This window comes from Colobus angolensis, unplaced genomic scaffold, assembly GCF_000951035.1.
Source record: "Colobus angolensis palliatus isolate OR3802 unplaced genomic scaffold, Cang.pa_1.0 Scaffold264, whole genome shotgun sequence".
In the NCBI taxonomy this organism is placed as follows: domain Eukaryota; kingdom Metazoa; phylum Chordata; class Mammalia; order Primates; family Cercopithecidae; genus Colobus; species Colobus angolensis.
This window is the reverse complement of record NW_012115866.1, coordinates 2,533,310-2,550,397: the sequence shown is the minus strand read 5'-3', so window position 1 is coordinate 2,550,397 and position 17,088 is coordinate 2,533,310.

The window sequence follows — 17,088 nt, the reverse complement described above, 5'->3', positions numbered from 1 at the left end:
TATGTGTCCTGGGGATGGTCATCTTGTATAGTATCTTCAGGGGTTCTCTGCATTTTCTGAATTTGAATGTTGGCCTCTGTAGCAATGTTGGGGAAATTTTCTTGAATGATATCCTTAAATATGTTGTCCACATTGCTTGCTATTTCTCCCTCTCTCCCAGGGACACCAATGATTCATAGATTTGGTGTCTACATAATACTATCTTTCTCAGAGCTTTTGCTCATTCTTGTGTTTTCTTTTTGTTGTTGTGGTTGGTGTCTGGGTTATTTTGTAGAACCAGTCTTCAAGCTCTGAGATTTGTTCCTCAGCTTGGTCTATTTTTGCTGTTAATATCTGTAATGGTATTCTGAAATTCTTGGAGCTTTTCTGCTTTATCAGATCAATTTGGTTGTTTCTTAAAATGGCCATTTTGTCTTTTATATCCTGTATCATTTTATTGTATTCCTTAGATTCCTTGAATTGGGGTTCCATTTTCTTCTGAATGTTGATGATTTTCATTCCTCTCCATATTCTGAATTATATTTTTGTCATTTCAGCCTTGTTAGGAACCACTGTTGTGGAACTAGTGCAGTTATTTGGAGGTAAGACACTCTGGGTTTTTCACTTGCCACAGTTTTTGCACTGTTTATTTCTTATCTATGTAGACTGTTTTCTTGATCTTTGAAGCTGCTATCCTTTTGGTGTTTTTGCTATTATCTTCTTTGATGCCCTTGAGAGTTTGATTGTGGTGTAAGGTCGGTGTGACTGTCTTCATTTCTGGAAGACTGTATGGGGCCCAGGCTCAGCTCAGCACTCCTGATCTGCATGCTCTGACTCTGGGGGGCAGGTACTAGGCACCTGGCTTTCTTCTCCAGCTCCTTGCAGTTAGAAGCCTGCTGTGCTGGAGGGGGCTGAGGTGTTCCCACTCCACTGGGCACAACACTCTAATGGCTGGTGCCAATCAAATCACTTCATTGGGGCAGTGACAGCACAAGCTGTGGCTGCTTGAATGTGCCAGTAGCTGTGGCAGCATGGTGGAGTGCATGTACATTGGCTGGAGTGGGATACTGGTAGAAGTGAGGCTGAAGCATTCCTGTGCATGCTCCTGCTGGTGGTGGGCCATAGGCAGGGGAATGGTTACCAGTTCTTGTGCTTGCACTCATGCTGGTGGCAGTGGCAGTGGGACACTGGTGGATGTGGGGCTGCTGGCCTCCATGTGTGCGTTTGCACTGTTGACAGTGTCAGGGTATGGAGCTGCCACCATTCAGCACTTATTCATACCAGTTGTGGTGGCAGCATGGGAGAGTTGTGATTACCAGTGTGTGTGCACATTCACACGAAATTGTTGCACAGCTAATGCTGAAACATTAGTGGTGGTGGTGGGGCAATGGGTTACACTCACACTGGCAGCAGTGGTGGGGTGCATGCATACTTGCACACTGACAGAGGAGAGGAGGTGAGGCCCACTTGCACATGTGCACCAGCAAAGCAGTTGCAGGGTGGCCATGAGCAGGAGTGTCCTGGCAAAGTGGTGTGGGGAAGGCTGTAATGGGGAGGGTGTGCAGGGGAATGGTGTACTCTGTCAGTGGATGCTCTGCTCGGGACCTCTTGTGGTGAGGCACAGTCTGCTGGTGAAGGAGATAAAATGAGGGTCCCTAGGAAGCACCCTGGTTGGGTATCCAAGGCTGCACTGCCAGCAGGTGCAGTCAGGCTGGGGTCCTGGGAGAGGGCAACAGACAGGTGGGCACTCAGATTGAACTGGCCTCATTTCACAAGCAAGACAGCCCTGTTCTGTCCAGGTCTGACATTCATTCTATGACCAAAGTATCCTAGAAAAGCATGGGAAGCCTTGGAGGATGGGCATCCCTGGCATTGCTCCCATGCAGATATTCCCACACCAAACCCTCTGGGCTCTGTGCAAGCTGGAGTCCAGGTCCTAGCACATCTCTAAGAAGTACTCCCTGCCAGCTTAAGTGTCCATAGGGTTTGTGGCATTTCCTGCTGCCCAGATTTCAGAGGTCCATAATGGGAGCAGGCTGCTTCTTGCCTATTCCCCCCATTGCTCATCCCCATGAGGAATGAGTCCCAGTTCTTTGTATTCCCTTGCAGGGTTCCCAGATACCTACCCCTTCAGCCCAGCATCTGCTCCTTTCCTCGATCTACTCTTAATGCCTTCCCTCTGAAGCTTTGCTTGGAATTTGCCAGTCTTCCTGATGTTCCAGTCTCTCAGTCGTAGATGTTCCTCCTGGCTGTGTCTAGTTGGCCATCTTTGGCCTATCACTCTCAATCTTGATACAGAATTTTGCCAGATACAGAATTCTCAATTTTCAGAGTACTTTTTTTTTTCTTTCAGCACTTTAAATGTATGAATTTTCTGTTTTCTGGTCTTGAAGGTTTCTGCTGAGAAACAAACTGATGATCTTATTGAGAATATCTCTTATGTGATAAATTGCTTTTCTCTTCCTCAAGATTTTTCTCATCGAATAATTTGATAATAATGTGTCTTGGTGTGAGTCTCTTTGGCTAAATCCTACTTGGAATTTGTTGAACTTCTTATACTTACATATTCATTTCTTTCCTCAAATTTGGGAGGGTTTTGGACATTATTTCTTCAAATAACCTCCTTGACCCTTTTTCTTCTGGAAATTTTATGATGGAATTTTTTTTTTTTGTCTCATCAATGGTGTCCCATTAATCCGTTAGACTCTGTACACTTTTCTTCATTCTTTTAAAATTTTTGCTCCTCAGATTTGACAACTTTAAATGATCTGTCTCCAAGTTCTGATTCCTTCTGTCTATTAGAGCCTGATGTTGAACCACTCTAGCAAGTATTTCACAGGAGTTTATTTTTTTAGCCCACGATTTTTTAAAAAAAATTCTTTCATTGATTTTTTAAATTTTGCTCACATACTGTTTTCTTGATTTCCTTTAGTTATTTTTACATATTTAAAGAAGTGTGTTAAAGTCTTTATCTAGTACGTTTGATGTCTATGTCTCTTTTCGGATGATTTCTGTAGATTTATTTTGTTTCTATAAATAGACTAGGTTTTTGTGTTTTTTTCTATGTCTTGCTATATATTTTTTGAAAATTAGGCATTTAAAAAACCAAACAAACAAACAGTATTTTTCTGGTCTTTGCAGACTAGCTCCTTGCAGGGTTAGACTTTTATTAATTAGCAGGGTATATGTTTGTCCTTGGGATTGGCCCGGGCAATCCCAGCCTTAGAAGGCCTTTTCTCAGCCTGTATTTTCCCTGAGCTCTTTTTCTCCAATTTCCCCACATATAGTCAACTTTTATGTGTCTTAGTTTCCCTGAGTCTCACTGCAGCTTCTTTTTGGGGACATGGCAGTTAAATTGTTTTCCCCTACCGATAATCTCCTGATCTTGGGGTCTATGGGTCTATAGTCCCCCTGTGGTTTTCATGAGCTGTACTCACTGCTTCTAATGACTTTTCTTAGCTTCAGATCTGAACCGTATCACTTTTGGCCATCTAAGCTCCAGTTCAGGTGACAGAAATCAATCCACCAGGTTGCTCTCAGACAGGTTAGAACATGGAAAATTAGTTCTACTCTTCTCTCTCTGGTTTGAAGGAGAGCTGGGGACTGAGCCACCTCTTCCCCAAAAGCACGTAACACCAGGGAAGGTGTGGGTCAAAGGTAAGTAAGAATGCCATGAAATTTCCTAGCTTTTTGAATGTGACTTTTTCTTCATTGGGCATTTGCTTGGTTTCTATTAATCACTGACTGATTTCCAGAACTCCTATACAGCTAGATAATTTTTAGTAGTTCCTTTTTAATGTTTTTTTTAATGGGAGAAAGATGGTTTGAATTTTCCTAGTTCACCATTTTTCTTTAAGCTTTTAACTTTTGAAGCATAATTTCACTGGACACAAATTTCTAGATTGGGGCTTTTCTACTTTTGGTACTTTATATTTTTGATTCACTACCTTCCTTCTGGCATGACTCTAAGCAGTCCAATGTAATTCTTATCCTTGCTACTCTAAATTTAAGTTTTCTTCCCCCTCTAAAGCTCCTTTCAAGATTTTTTCTTTGTCTTTGATTTTCTGCAGTATGAATATGATATGCCTAGGTATAGAGTTTTGGGTATTTATTCTTCTTGGAGTTCTTTGAGCTTCCTAGATCTGTGGTTTGGTGTTTATCATTACTTTTGGGAAATTCTCAGTCATTATTGCTTCAAATTTTTCTTCTCTTCATTTTTCTCTTTCTCCTTCTTCTGGTATTGCCATTACATCTTTATGTAATGTTATGCTACACTACATAAAGTTATGTTACACATTTTCTAATTGTCCCACATTTCTTGGATATTGTTATGTCTTTTTCACTTTTTTTCTGGTTTCATTTCAGTTTAGGAGGGTTCTATTGACATTTCTTTAAACTCACTGATTTTCTTTTTCCTTGACCATATTCAGTCTAATAGTCTATTGGTGAGCTCATCCAAGCCATTCTTCATTTCTATTACATTATATTTGATTTGTAGAATTTATTTTTTCCTTCTCATGTTCTTGCACACTGTCCATTTTCTTCATTGGTCCCCTAAGTATATTAATCATAATTCTTCTAAATTCTTTCAGATATATTACCCTGTTATTATGCAGGAGCCTAACTGATGTGGTGGTAAGATATGGAGGAAGTAGAGATGTTCTACTGTCCCATGATAGGGTCACAGTGTTTTAGTGGGCTTGTGCCCCAGGGCTGTGACTTTCAGAAATGCTTTTTATACTTCTCCACCCACTTTGTTGAGACAGAAAGGCTATGTATTTTCCTCCCCCACATGTGGAAGGCTAGAGAGGACAGGAGGTGGGTATTACTCTTCTCCCAGTTCGATTAGACTGTGGCAAAACTCAAGCCAGTTATGTTCCAGTGAAGTAGTTTGATGTCAGGTCTTCTTAAGAAGAACAGAAAGTTCGGTGTATCTCAAAATGGTTACTTTCAAAATGGCTTTTTCTTTTCCACTGTGAGAATCTGGTAGTGCTCCTGGTGAAAATGCTCACAAAACAATGGAGTCATCCCTAAGATGGTCTCCCACATGTGGGGGTTTCTTTGTTTTTTGTTTGTTGTTGTTGTTGTTGTTATTAATCCTTAAATTTGTCCACACTGAGCCTCCAATAATTGCTCAATTTAAGTTTTCCCTACTCTTGTACTGATTCCTGTTGCAGCGTTCTGCTCACGGATTTCTGCTCTGTTTGGTAAATTGTGGTTCTTCTGTATTTACCTATCTGTCTCTAATTTTGAAGGTAGCAGTTTGTCCTGTGAACTCAGTTCTCTGACAGATTTGAGAAAAGTTGTTAATTTCCAGATTGTTAGCTCTTTTCTTGCTATTTGGATAGGAGTGATGAGTTCCAAACTCTTTACATGCTAGACTGGACAGAGGCAAGTTTATGGTGTGTTTTTAAATTTTGAGACTTCCTCTTTGTCCCATGGATTATTTAGAAATGTGTTGTCAAAGTCGAGAGTTTTGTTACTATCTTTTCATTTTTAATTTCTAGTTGTTTTACACTGTGGTCATAATGCAGTCTGTAATGATTATGCTTACTTTCAATTTGTTGAGGCTTGTTTTAGGGCCAGGATATGGTTTTTTTTTTTTTTGTATATGCTCTATCTGAGCTTGAATATCTATACCGTTGATGAGTATAGCACTCAATATATGTCAATTAGATTGTGTTGGGAGACTGTATTTTTCACTTTTATATTCTTTAAGAGACAGGGTCTCTGTCACTCAGGCTGGAAAGCACTGGTATGATCATAGTTCACTGCAGCCTCAAACTTCTGGGCTCATGTGATCCTCCCACCTCAGCCTCCCAACTAGCTGGAACTACAGGCACGTGCCACCATACCCAGCAAATTCTGTTACTTTTTGTAGATAGGGTCTTGCTATGTTGCCCAGACTGGTCTCAAACTCCTGGCTCCTGGCCACAGACAATCCTCTTGCCTTGACTTCTCAAAGTGCTGGGATCACAGGTCTGAGCCAGCATGCCGGGCCTTTCAGTTCTACATTCTTGATGATTTTCTACATAGTAGTTTTATAAACTGGTGAGAGGTGGATGTTGGAGTCCCCAAATATAATTGTGGGTTTCTCTCTCTCATTTCAGTAGTTTTTCTTTTATGTATTTTGAGATTCTAGTTTGTACACATTTAAGATTATTATGCCACTCTGATAGAGTGATCCTATAATAATTATGTTATGTCCCTCTAATAACTTTTTGCTCTAAAGTATATTTTATTAGATATTAATATAGGCAATGTTTTCCCATTCTTACTTTTAATCTACCTGTGTTGTTAAATTTGAAATAATGTCTACTCTTCTCATCTGTCTTTTGATTGGTGCATTTAGACCATATACATTTAAGGTAGTTGGTGGTATTTTAGCATGTAAGTCAGACATTTTAGTATTTGTTTTCTATTCATTTCCTTTGGTTCTTGTTCTCAATATCCTGTGCATTACTTGAACATTTTAAGGATTTCATTTAGATTTATAGTGCTTCTGAACGTATGTTGTTGTATAGTTTTGTAGTGGTTACTCAGGGTATTAAAACATATCTATGTGACTTAGCCTCTGAGTATTAACATTTTACCACTCTGTGAAGTGTGGAAACCTTACATCCATTTAGGTCCCTTTATTTATTCACTTTTAAAATGCCATTGCCTTGCATACCAGATGGTGTTACAATTTGTTTTAATAATCAAGTTTGAGCTATAAAACTTAGGAGAATAAGTCATTGTACATACCCATATTTCTTCTCTATTGTTCCTCTTCTTTCCTGATATTTTTTTCTTCTTCTTTATTTCCTTTCTGTTTGAAGAATTTCATTTAGCCAATCTCTAAGAGTAGGTCTGCAAGCAACAAATTATTTTAGTTTTCCTTCAACTGAGGATATCTTTATTTCCCATTTATTCCTGAAAGATAGTTTCGCTGATAATGCAATTTGAAGCTGATAGTTTTTTGTTTGTTTCCTGTCAGCAGTTAAAAACTTTTGTCCCATTTTTGTTTTCTGGCTTCCAGTTTCACATAAGAAATCCACTTTCATTTCATATTCTCCTGTCAATAATACATCATTTTTCTCTGGCTGTTTTCAATAATTTTCTTTCTTTTTAGTTGTCAGAAGTTTAATTACCATGCATCTTGATATGAGTCTTTTGGTGGTTTACTCCCTTTAGGGTTTGCTCAGCTTCTTGTATCTATAGGTTTATATCTTTCACTGAATTTGGAAATTTTTCAGCCATTATTTCAGCCCTGTTCTCTTTCTCCTTTCTTGAATTTCAAATATATGAATGGTTTTTAAATTTAAATTTAATTATTTTTTATTACACAAGTCCCTCATGCTTTTTTTTTTTCTTTTTTTCTCCTTTTATAAGACTGCGTAAATTCAATTTATATATCCTCAAGTTCACTGATTCTCTTATCTGTTATCTCCATTCCACTAGGAGCTCATCCAGTGAGTTTTTTGTTTCTCTTCTGTTATTGTTACTGGTGGAGGAGATCCAAGTTATCCCAAGTTACCAGTGGCATATTCGAATGGGTCTGAGGCAACTTCAGTCCTCCTCAGTAGAAATAATTTGACTGAGGGGCATAAAGCAGAAGAGACCAAGGCAAGTTTCAGAGCAGGAGTGGAAGTTTATTTAAAAAGCTTTAGAACAGTAAGGAAAAAAAGGAAAGGAAAGAAGGAAAGTACAACTTAGAAGACAGTCAAGTGGGCGACTTGAGAAACCAAGTGCACAGCTTGACCTCTTGACTTGGGGCTTTATACGTTGCCATACTTCCAGGATCTTATTGGGAAGCTGATCAGTTTTAGGTGTTTTCTATCTATTAGGAGAATGCCTTTCCCTGGCACTGGCTATGAACAATTATTACTTTAGAGAAACTGTTAACCACCTGACCATCAGGTTGAAGGTCACCCAACACTCCTGGTGTGTGTGTGGTGGGGAGCCCTGTTCTTCCCTGCTCATACCTGATTAGTTACCTATTGTAACATTATTGTATCTTTCACTTGTACTATTTCCATTTCATTTGGTTCTTTTCTGTTGTTTTTTGAGTCAAGGCCTCGCTCTGTCACCCAGGCTGGAGTGTAGTGGTGCGATATCACAGCTCACTGTAGCCTCAACCTCCTCAGCTCAAGTGATCCTCCCACGACAGCTTCCCAAGTAGCTAGGACTACAGGCTCACACCAACATGCCCAGTTAATTTTTGTATTTTCTGTAGAGAAGGGGGGTTTCGCCATGTTGCTCAGGCTGGTCTCAAACTCCTGGGCTCAAGCAATCTGCCCGCTTCGGCCTCCCAAAGTGCTGGGACGATGCCCCACTTTCTTTTGTGTGTGTGTGTGTGTGTTTTGATGGAGTCTTGTTCTGTCGCCCAGGCTGGAGAGCAGTGGCATGATCTTGGCTCACTGAACATCTGCCTCTCGGGTTCAAGCAAATCTCCTGTCTCAGCCTCCTGAGTAGCTGGGACTACAGGCGCACACCATCACACCCGGCTAATTTTTGTACTTTTAGTAGAGATGGGGTTTCACCATATTGGTCAGGCTGGTCTCTAACTCCTGATCTCAGGTGATCCACCCGCCTCGGCCTCCCAAAGTGCTGGGATTACAGGTGTGAGTCACAGTGCCCAGCCTCATTTAGTTCTGTTTAAAAATAACTTTTATTTCTTTGCTGAAATTTTCCAATTTTTCACTTGTTTCAAATGATTTTTTATTCCTTTTTGAATCCTTTTTATGATGGCAGTTTTAAAATCCTAGTAATTCCAACATCTGATTTATCTCAGTGTTGACATTACTTGATTGTCTTTTCTTACTTAAATTGTGAGTCTTCTATTATATCCTGGACATTTTGTTTATTATGTTAGGAGACTCTATTTAAACTTTCTATTTTAGCAGGCAGTCATCCTGTTTAGCTTTAGCATGCAGATCCTCTCCTACTTTTGTCAGCTATCATTCCAGTGAAGTTTGGTTTTTGAAAGCTTTTTGGTGCTGTTTTGGTCTGATAGGTTTGTCTGCTGCCACTGGGGCTCCTCCTGTTTTCTGCTTGTGCTGCCTGAGGGGAGCAGACATGGTTTCCCTAGGCCTGTTGCCCAGTGTCTCTTAGTTGGTCATGGAACTTTCAGGCTTGCAATGACAAAGAGGCTTCCCTGCCTAGTCCCTGGTTTTGACAGGGTCCCCATCTGCCTGTGGAGATGAATTAGTCGTCCTGGGATGAGCACTTGTGGCAGGGCCTCTTTTGCTGATGTCTCCTGCTGCCCATGTCTCTGAGTAGGGGAGGGTAGAGATGGAGAGCCCTTTGTCTGGCTGCTTATTGTTAGTGGGGAATGAGGGAGGTCTTGATGTCTTGACTAATCCCCCTTGATGATGCTGTCAGGCTCACCTCTTGTTGGAGGGAATCCTGCTTGATCTAGGGGAGGAATAAGCCTACCTGGGCTGCCTTCTCTTGTTAGGTTGGGGGTCAAGAAATACCCAGCCTGGACTGCCACCTTGTTGGGTGACAGGACATAAAACATCTTGCTGCTGTGTTTTTACTCTAGCCCTCGGATCCAAAACAGCTCTCCTTCATACCACCTTTCAGAGTTCTCCTTTGGTTGCCACTTGTGTTATTTCCAGGCCTTATGGTTGTACTTAGTGGGAAGGAATAGTGAGAAATGAATCTACACTGTCTTGTCTGGACTGGAAGTCCAATCAATCAATAGGGTTTTAGAGTATGAAATTCTCAAGATAGACAATATTTTAGTCAGTCTTGTGTTTCAGTAGCCTCCATACTAGCTTGTTGACTTTGAACAGGACTTCAGTTATGTCATCCACACAAAATATATTTAAAGCTCCCAGCCCAAGACCCGGCACAGATGAACCACTCAATAGATATTCAGTCTTTTCCTAGAAATCATCTAGTTCAAACCACCTGTCTTAAATATAAGGTAACAGAGGCCTAGAGAAACAAGGTAGCCTTTCAAATGTGCTGTGCCTTACATATACCCAAGTAGCATTTCCCCTCGAAAGGCCAAAAGTATACTCCATTAATTCTTGATTTTGTTCCTTACTTCTATAGGTAGTTCTAGTTCAGTTGGACAGGATTTGAAGATTGAAACTAATCATACCAATTTATATTTGAAAAGTACTTCCAAATTTGCAAAGTGCTTTTGCAGTAACAATTTCCCTTGGTTGTCACAATCACAGCATGAGTCTGGCAGGGTAGAGATTATTCCTGTTTTGCAAATAAGGAAGCACAGTAAGTCAGGGGGCTGATAAATCCAGAAGCGCTTTCTCATTTAGGGGCTTCCTTTGACACCATCTCTCCTGTGAAACTAAGCCTTTACTGAATGACAGGAGGCTGTGAACATACTTGATTTCAGAGTGCCCAGCTTGCCACACCCTCAGCCACAGCTAACACAGTGCATTACCTTGGGACTACAAAGTGAATAAATTCCAAGATCAGGCTTATGTTCTATACAAAGTACCATGAAAATTTGGAGCTCAAATTACTCTTAGAGTTTGATATGGTTTGGATCTGTGTTCTAACCCAAATCTCATGTTCAATTGTAATCCCCAGTACTGGAGGTGGAGATCCTTCATTAATGGTTTAGCATCATCCACTTGGTGTTGTTCTCCTGATAGTGAGTTCTTGTGAGATCTGGTTGTTTAAAAGTGTGTAGCACCTTCCTCTTCACTCTCCTGCTCCTGCTCCTGCCATGTGAGATGCCTCACTTCCACTTTGCCTTATGCTCTGATTGTAAGTTTTCCCGAGGCCTCCTCAGAAGCCAAGCAGATGCCAGCATCATGCTTCCTGGACAGCCTGCAGACCTGTGAGCCAATTAAACCTCTTTTCTTGATAGATTACCTACTCTCAGGTATTTCTTTATAGCAATGGGAGAAAGGACTAATACAGAGTTTGTTTGTTTAAAAAAAAAAAAAAACTCCTACCAGAATAGATGAAATTACCCATCTGTATAGGTCACCTCAGGGAAGGTGGTTACCTCAAATTAGAAAGCAGGTTGCTGAATTCTAACCAAGGAAAATAGGCTATAGCTCAGAAAGGCAAGATTGAAATTTGATATAGAAGAAGGCTGTAGCGTGTTTAACAATAGGAGCCTGGTTGAATAAACTATAGCTCATATAGTGAGATACTATGTGGCCATTAAAATAGCAAAATAAACCTGTATTTATAGAAATGGAAAGATGTTCAAAATTAAGTGAGACTATTACATAAGAGTGAACAGTACAGTCCTATTTTGTTCTCTGCATGTAGATTTCTCTCTGCATAGAAAAATTATGATGTGTTCTTTTTTGGTTCTCTATATTTTAAAAACATTATACAATGAACAAAGATTTGTTGGTTAATTTAGCATAATATATTATATTGGAATCTGACTGTCTATAGACATTATGTGAAGAGTAGGAAGGGGCTGAATGGAGGTGAAAAAAGAGGCATAAGAGTGAGAACTTGTCAGTGTAATCAGCAGCATCAGGGCTGAAGGTAGGAGGAGGCTGATTAATGCTTTTTGACTGTTTTTTATGTGCCAGGGACTTTATCAGGTAGTACTTTATATGTTAGCTCTGTTAACTTGCGTAACGACCCTGTGTGGTAGGTACAATTATCATTCCCATTTTATAGATAAGACGTCTGAGGCTGAGAGAGAGAAAGTGACTTGCCCAAAACCACTGGGCTAGTGAATGGCAGAGACAGGACTAGAACCCAGGTCCCTCTGTGTTCTACCCACTGGAGGCCCAGATCATGTAGTCCCCAGAGAGGGAAGCTCTTTTGAGCCCTGGAGGAATAACCTCCAAATTCATGAGTGAGAATTCTTGCTGGGAGAGGGGGTGGTGGGGGCAGGAGAGAAGGCCCTGAAAGGGGATGAAGAGCTTGGTCCGTAAACAGGTCTGTCCCCAATGTGAATGGACAAACTGACATACTGTCAGCACTCTTTTGTGAGTTAAGTTGGTGTCAGTCTTGCCCTCACAGCTGGTCACTGACAGTGCTCTTCAGAAACCGATGCCCTGATACCTTTCTTGTCTTATTTTAACATCAACAGAGTATTTTAACCTACGTGCAGATTCTGTCTTTGTAAAGTGGTTCATCTGTTGAGGCTAGGTCGGCGTACCATTTTTGGAGGTAAGCCATCTTTTATTTATAGCTAATACACAGGAACCTCACACATGCAAAAGACTGAAGGTTTTAAATTTTGGATAGAAAACACTGTATCATCCAAACATTTACAAACTGTAACATAACTGCAGTAGAGGGCCAATGAGCTCTGTGGCACTGGACAAAACAACTGGCAGTGAACATTGTCACTGGGTCACACATCCATATCGCAGTGGTGTGACAGGCTCAAGATAACACATGACAGGGGATTAAAGTCAATCATTCACGCTGTTGTACCTTGGCAAGTTCAGACTTGAGCTGCTGTGACAGTGTCAGTCTGTAAACCTGGAGCTAATAAAAAGTCAGGTTCTCAAAGAACCTATATAGTTCAATTCTGAATTATACATCAGTTGCATGATCTTCATGCAGGTATGTGGCTGACATCAACGTATTACAGATAACACTGGTCATATACTTGAATCCTACTTTTAAAGCTGCCTGATAATATATCCCAGAGAAAAGGCCAATTGCTTCACTTTGGTTTGTATCTCTGGCTTGGCATGTCCCAAAGTACTCATTAAACTTAGCTAGATAATATCAAAGTAAGAGGCTTAGCACTAAAAGAGTTTCTAATTTCTTGGACAAATCCTCTTCATCTGAATGCCCAAATAACCTATGAGATCAGATGCCACTAAAGTTCTAGTACACACACACACACACACACACACACACACAGCTACACTATGAGCTATATTCCAAAAGGACTGAACTTGTTAGCTGTTCCTAAGCCAGAAGCATTGTCAAACTATAATATACAACATGCTCTGTTTCATAAGTAGAATACGTGCTCTGCATTCTCACTGGCATTCACAAAATGAAGAAACCACCCTGTCTGCAAATGCAAGTGAAGTGGAGACTTGGAGACACTTTATGTGAACTGGTATGGCCAAACGCATGTGAAGTGGGACCAGAAGACATGGGTCTTTGAACACTGATTATCTATGACTTTGGTGCATGTTTCTCACCTGACAGGTGAGAAATCCAATGTTGCTTCAGCAAAAGAAGCAAAAGAAAGCTAAGGACTGATCTGCCTCAGGGACATGTTAAGGGGAGAGAATACCACCCATCATCCTTCACTCTCTAAAAGTAGAGAAAACCCAGGACTACATATCACAACAGAGAAAAATGTTGACAAAGAAAATACACAACTCATAACATTCTTAAGGAAAGAGTTTCTACCAGTGTAAAAGCCTTAAAAAGAAAATATATTAGTCTCAGTACCACTTGGAAAAGACTTTTGGACCTTATTGTGAACAATTTAATCTCAAGGAGCATATGAAATTTTAAATAACTGGAATGCTGGTAATCATGGATAGGTATATACTCTTTTTGTTGAACTGGCCAGGTATGTTTCTGTATTACTCTCTTCCCCCGACCCTTCCCACCTTCTTCTCCACAACTGGGATTCTGTAAGGGCTGGTGTAGAGCCCTCTAAAAAGTTAAGTATGAAACCATGAAAATGGTTGAAAGGTTAATAAAGCTGTGGAAGAGAAAAAAGCTTTTAGGTTACCCCCAATGCTTTAAAAAGCACCAAGAGACAGGACACCAGACTTAACATGGAAGCCACTGGTTTCACACATGCCAACTTCTCAGCATATTTTTGTTCAGTTCCTGCAAGACTCATGGGTCTAAATGAGACAGATGTTTTCAAAGCACACTTCTCTTTTGTGAAAACAGTCACAAATCACAGAGAATGTAACATGCTTTTACTTGCATTGACATGTAAAGGAGACATGGGCTGCCAAGACTGGTGACAATACTAGTACTTCCTATTTCAGGGGAAGGCAAAGACTGTCAGTCCCACAGCCAGGGAATCAGAGAGGACATGTTTTATAGGGCTTGGAAAGCACATTTTGCGTTTTTGTTTTTTGCTTTGGAAAAGTTTCTATGCCACCATCAAATACTTTGAAATCACAACTGCCTTTAAAGGGACAAGAAAACAAGAGTTCGTTATGACCTCACATCTTTCCATTTGTCTGTTACTGCCTGACACCTCAACCATTTCTTCACAGTATATTAAAACAAAAACAAAAACATAGGAACAACATGTAAGACTTAAGCCTTGTCTTTTTGTTTTTAAATGTGTACATCAAAAGGAAGGCTTTGATTTGGCACTTAGAATAAAGTAACCAGACTTGGTTGGAATCATATCTGCCTGTATCATACAAAGAATTCTGAGAGTGAGATGCCTGAAGGTGAGGTAAAAATTTGGTTTAGATATCACTAAATCATAAACATTGGAAAGTAATAAAGTGAGAATTATCTTCCTAGGTATAAACCAATCTGGAGTACAGTAAGCCCCTTTTGAGAGGGATATTTTAATGTAAAGGTAATTTACGTTACCCTACACAATTGTTTAGAAAAAGTACACTTAATAAAATACTCTCATAGACAGATTTCCCAATAGTATATCAAAGCCTAATTAGCATCAAGAAGAGTTGGGTGTTTAATAAAAGCCAGTATGTAACAAAGAACTAACATGATCATCTTTAGTTATTAAACTTCTCTTTCTACTAAATTAAGGCCAAGCTTAAATAGTTACCAATTAGGTTTGAAAAGCACCTCTTAAAAAGACTTGGATTCCTTTTGGCTGGAAGTGTTCTGAGAAAGGTCTCACTTCCAGTGAAGTGTGAGGGGTATCTCAGACAAAAGATGTTTCATGCATGTTGGCAGGCAATGACAACTGACTTGCTGGTAAATGAACATAATTTCTAAGGGTACTTTCCAAAGATACACATGTCTAATATATTCACCATAAGCTTTAGATTCTTGTAATTAGTTCTATATAGAGTTTCAGGTTTTCTTTCATAGAGCAAACCTTATTCGTGAATTTCTTCTTTAAAAAGTCAAACTGTTAGCTGTTATTTTTGTTATTTAAAATTGTTTTATTTATTACTGTGATAAATCTGTCATTCCATAAACTAAGTAAATAATTAATGCATTTTAAAAACGGTGGCCATGGTAGACTCTGAGCATTGTCACAAGCACAGGAACAGAGCCTGCCTCATGCTTAGAAAAGATAAGCAGTAACCCCAGGCCTGCGAAACTTGTGTAGAAAGCAGGCAGAGGTCAGATTAGTGGATGACAGTGGCAGGTGGTTAAATGCCTTCCTATTTAAGTAGAGTAGTCACATGAGAATGGAATTTCTGCTTGGGGAACTGGAAAGGTAGGACAGTGGGGGAAGGGAGTCACATTTCTTTCACAGGATAGGTGCTATATCAGAGTATGAAGTGAAAGCCATTAATAGATCATCTTTTCTAGTACTCCTGACAACTTACCTTCAAGAGTCTCCTCACTATTGCTGGGCTCCTACCTATAGATAGCTAATCTGCTTTTAATAGTGTATAAATACCTAGATTCCATCTTTTTCTTCTCAGATATTTATTTATTTATTTATTTTCCTATCTTGAACCCTTTGTTCTTCTTTTTTTTTTTTCCCCCTCCGTGGTGAACAGGTTTTATTTAGATAGAGTTTTCACGTCAAAGGGAAACAAAAGAGATGGATAAAGAAAATCTTTTCCCTAATACATAGTTCAGGTAACATTTTCTAATGTCTCATCTCTTGTTCCAACCAAACCACTGCAGAACATCTAAAAGTACAGCATCTGAATCCATAAATTTCCAATGTCATTCCTGGGGAAAGTGTAGAGTAGTAGCTGGTATTATTGGAACATATTAAAAATTTTGGGATTTTGTCACTGTGGGAGAAATGACTTTTCAAACTTTCTTTTGCCATTCAGGTCTTCAACAATGACCTGCTTCTCAAATATTCCTCTCCAGCTTAAGTTACCCAACCTTCTAAGACAACTAATTAGCTAAGGACCAATCACCTGAGGGCTAAAGTAATTATCAAGACTATATCAACTTGTTCCATGTATTAAATTAGATCCCTGGAAAGCTATAGATCCCAAGTTATGGCCTTCTCACTGCATGACTTAATACTCTGTTGTTGGATTTTGAAGTTTAATGGTAAAGATACAGCCATATGGAAAACATTGCATAAAACAACTGTGACATATAACTGCTTACTAGATAATTGGATGTCAAGAACATTAAGATATAAGAATTGTTGGAAGACAATACCTTAAAACTTTTTTTTTCTAATGAGCTGGTATAAACCTTGTCTTAAGTAATGCAATCCACGTAACTCCTTACACTTCTTCTTTTGTCTTATTTTCTAATATTAACTGCAATTGCAGCAATCATCTTTACCTTAATTTTTCTGGAACACATATTTTACCCGTTACTTGTATTAATTCTTATTTTAATGGTTCTATTTTTATTGGTTTTGATGAAGCCAGATCAAATCTAATTTGGATTTAGAAAGGTATAAATAATAGATAAAACCTGCCTACTTTCTTCTATGTTGTCTTTGAAAGTTGATGGAGGGTTATTTTTTGAATTAGAGTATTTTTCACATCAGGAAAACAAAATTAGCTAGGTGTCTGGGTTAGGATGGGGTATCATGGGTATAGCAGAGAGAGAATGGAATAGTTCACTCTAACTTACGCAGACAATGGAATAGTTCATTCTAACTTACGCCAAGATTGATTTTCTGAAATGGCTTTGGAAATATGCTACCTTTCCAACACTATAGCTCCCTCTTCGGCATTGAAAAGTCTTAGGTTAACTTTATAAAAAGGTGACTTATACTCCTGGTTTAACAACAGTCTGTATATATATCTTCTAGGATTACTTTGCAGATGGGACATGGGCAAAAAAGCATGGACTGAAGTGAGGAGAAGATACGATGAATGACAAGGGTGTGAACCCTCAGGCACCATTATTTTAGAGGGTCTTTCAGTGATCAGGGACTATGATGAGGAAATAGCCTTAGCAGTGAGAGAAGTCTTAGAGAAGATTTAGGTTCTCCTGTTTCTTTTGTGTACGTGTGTGTGTGTGTGTGTGTGTATGTGTGTGTGTGATGGAGTTTTGCTCCTGTCACCCAGGCTGGAGTGCAGCGGCATG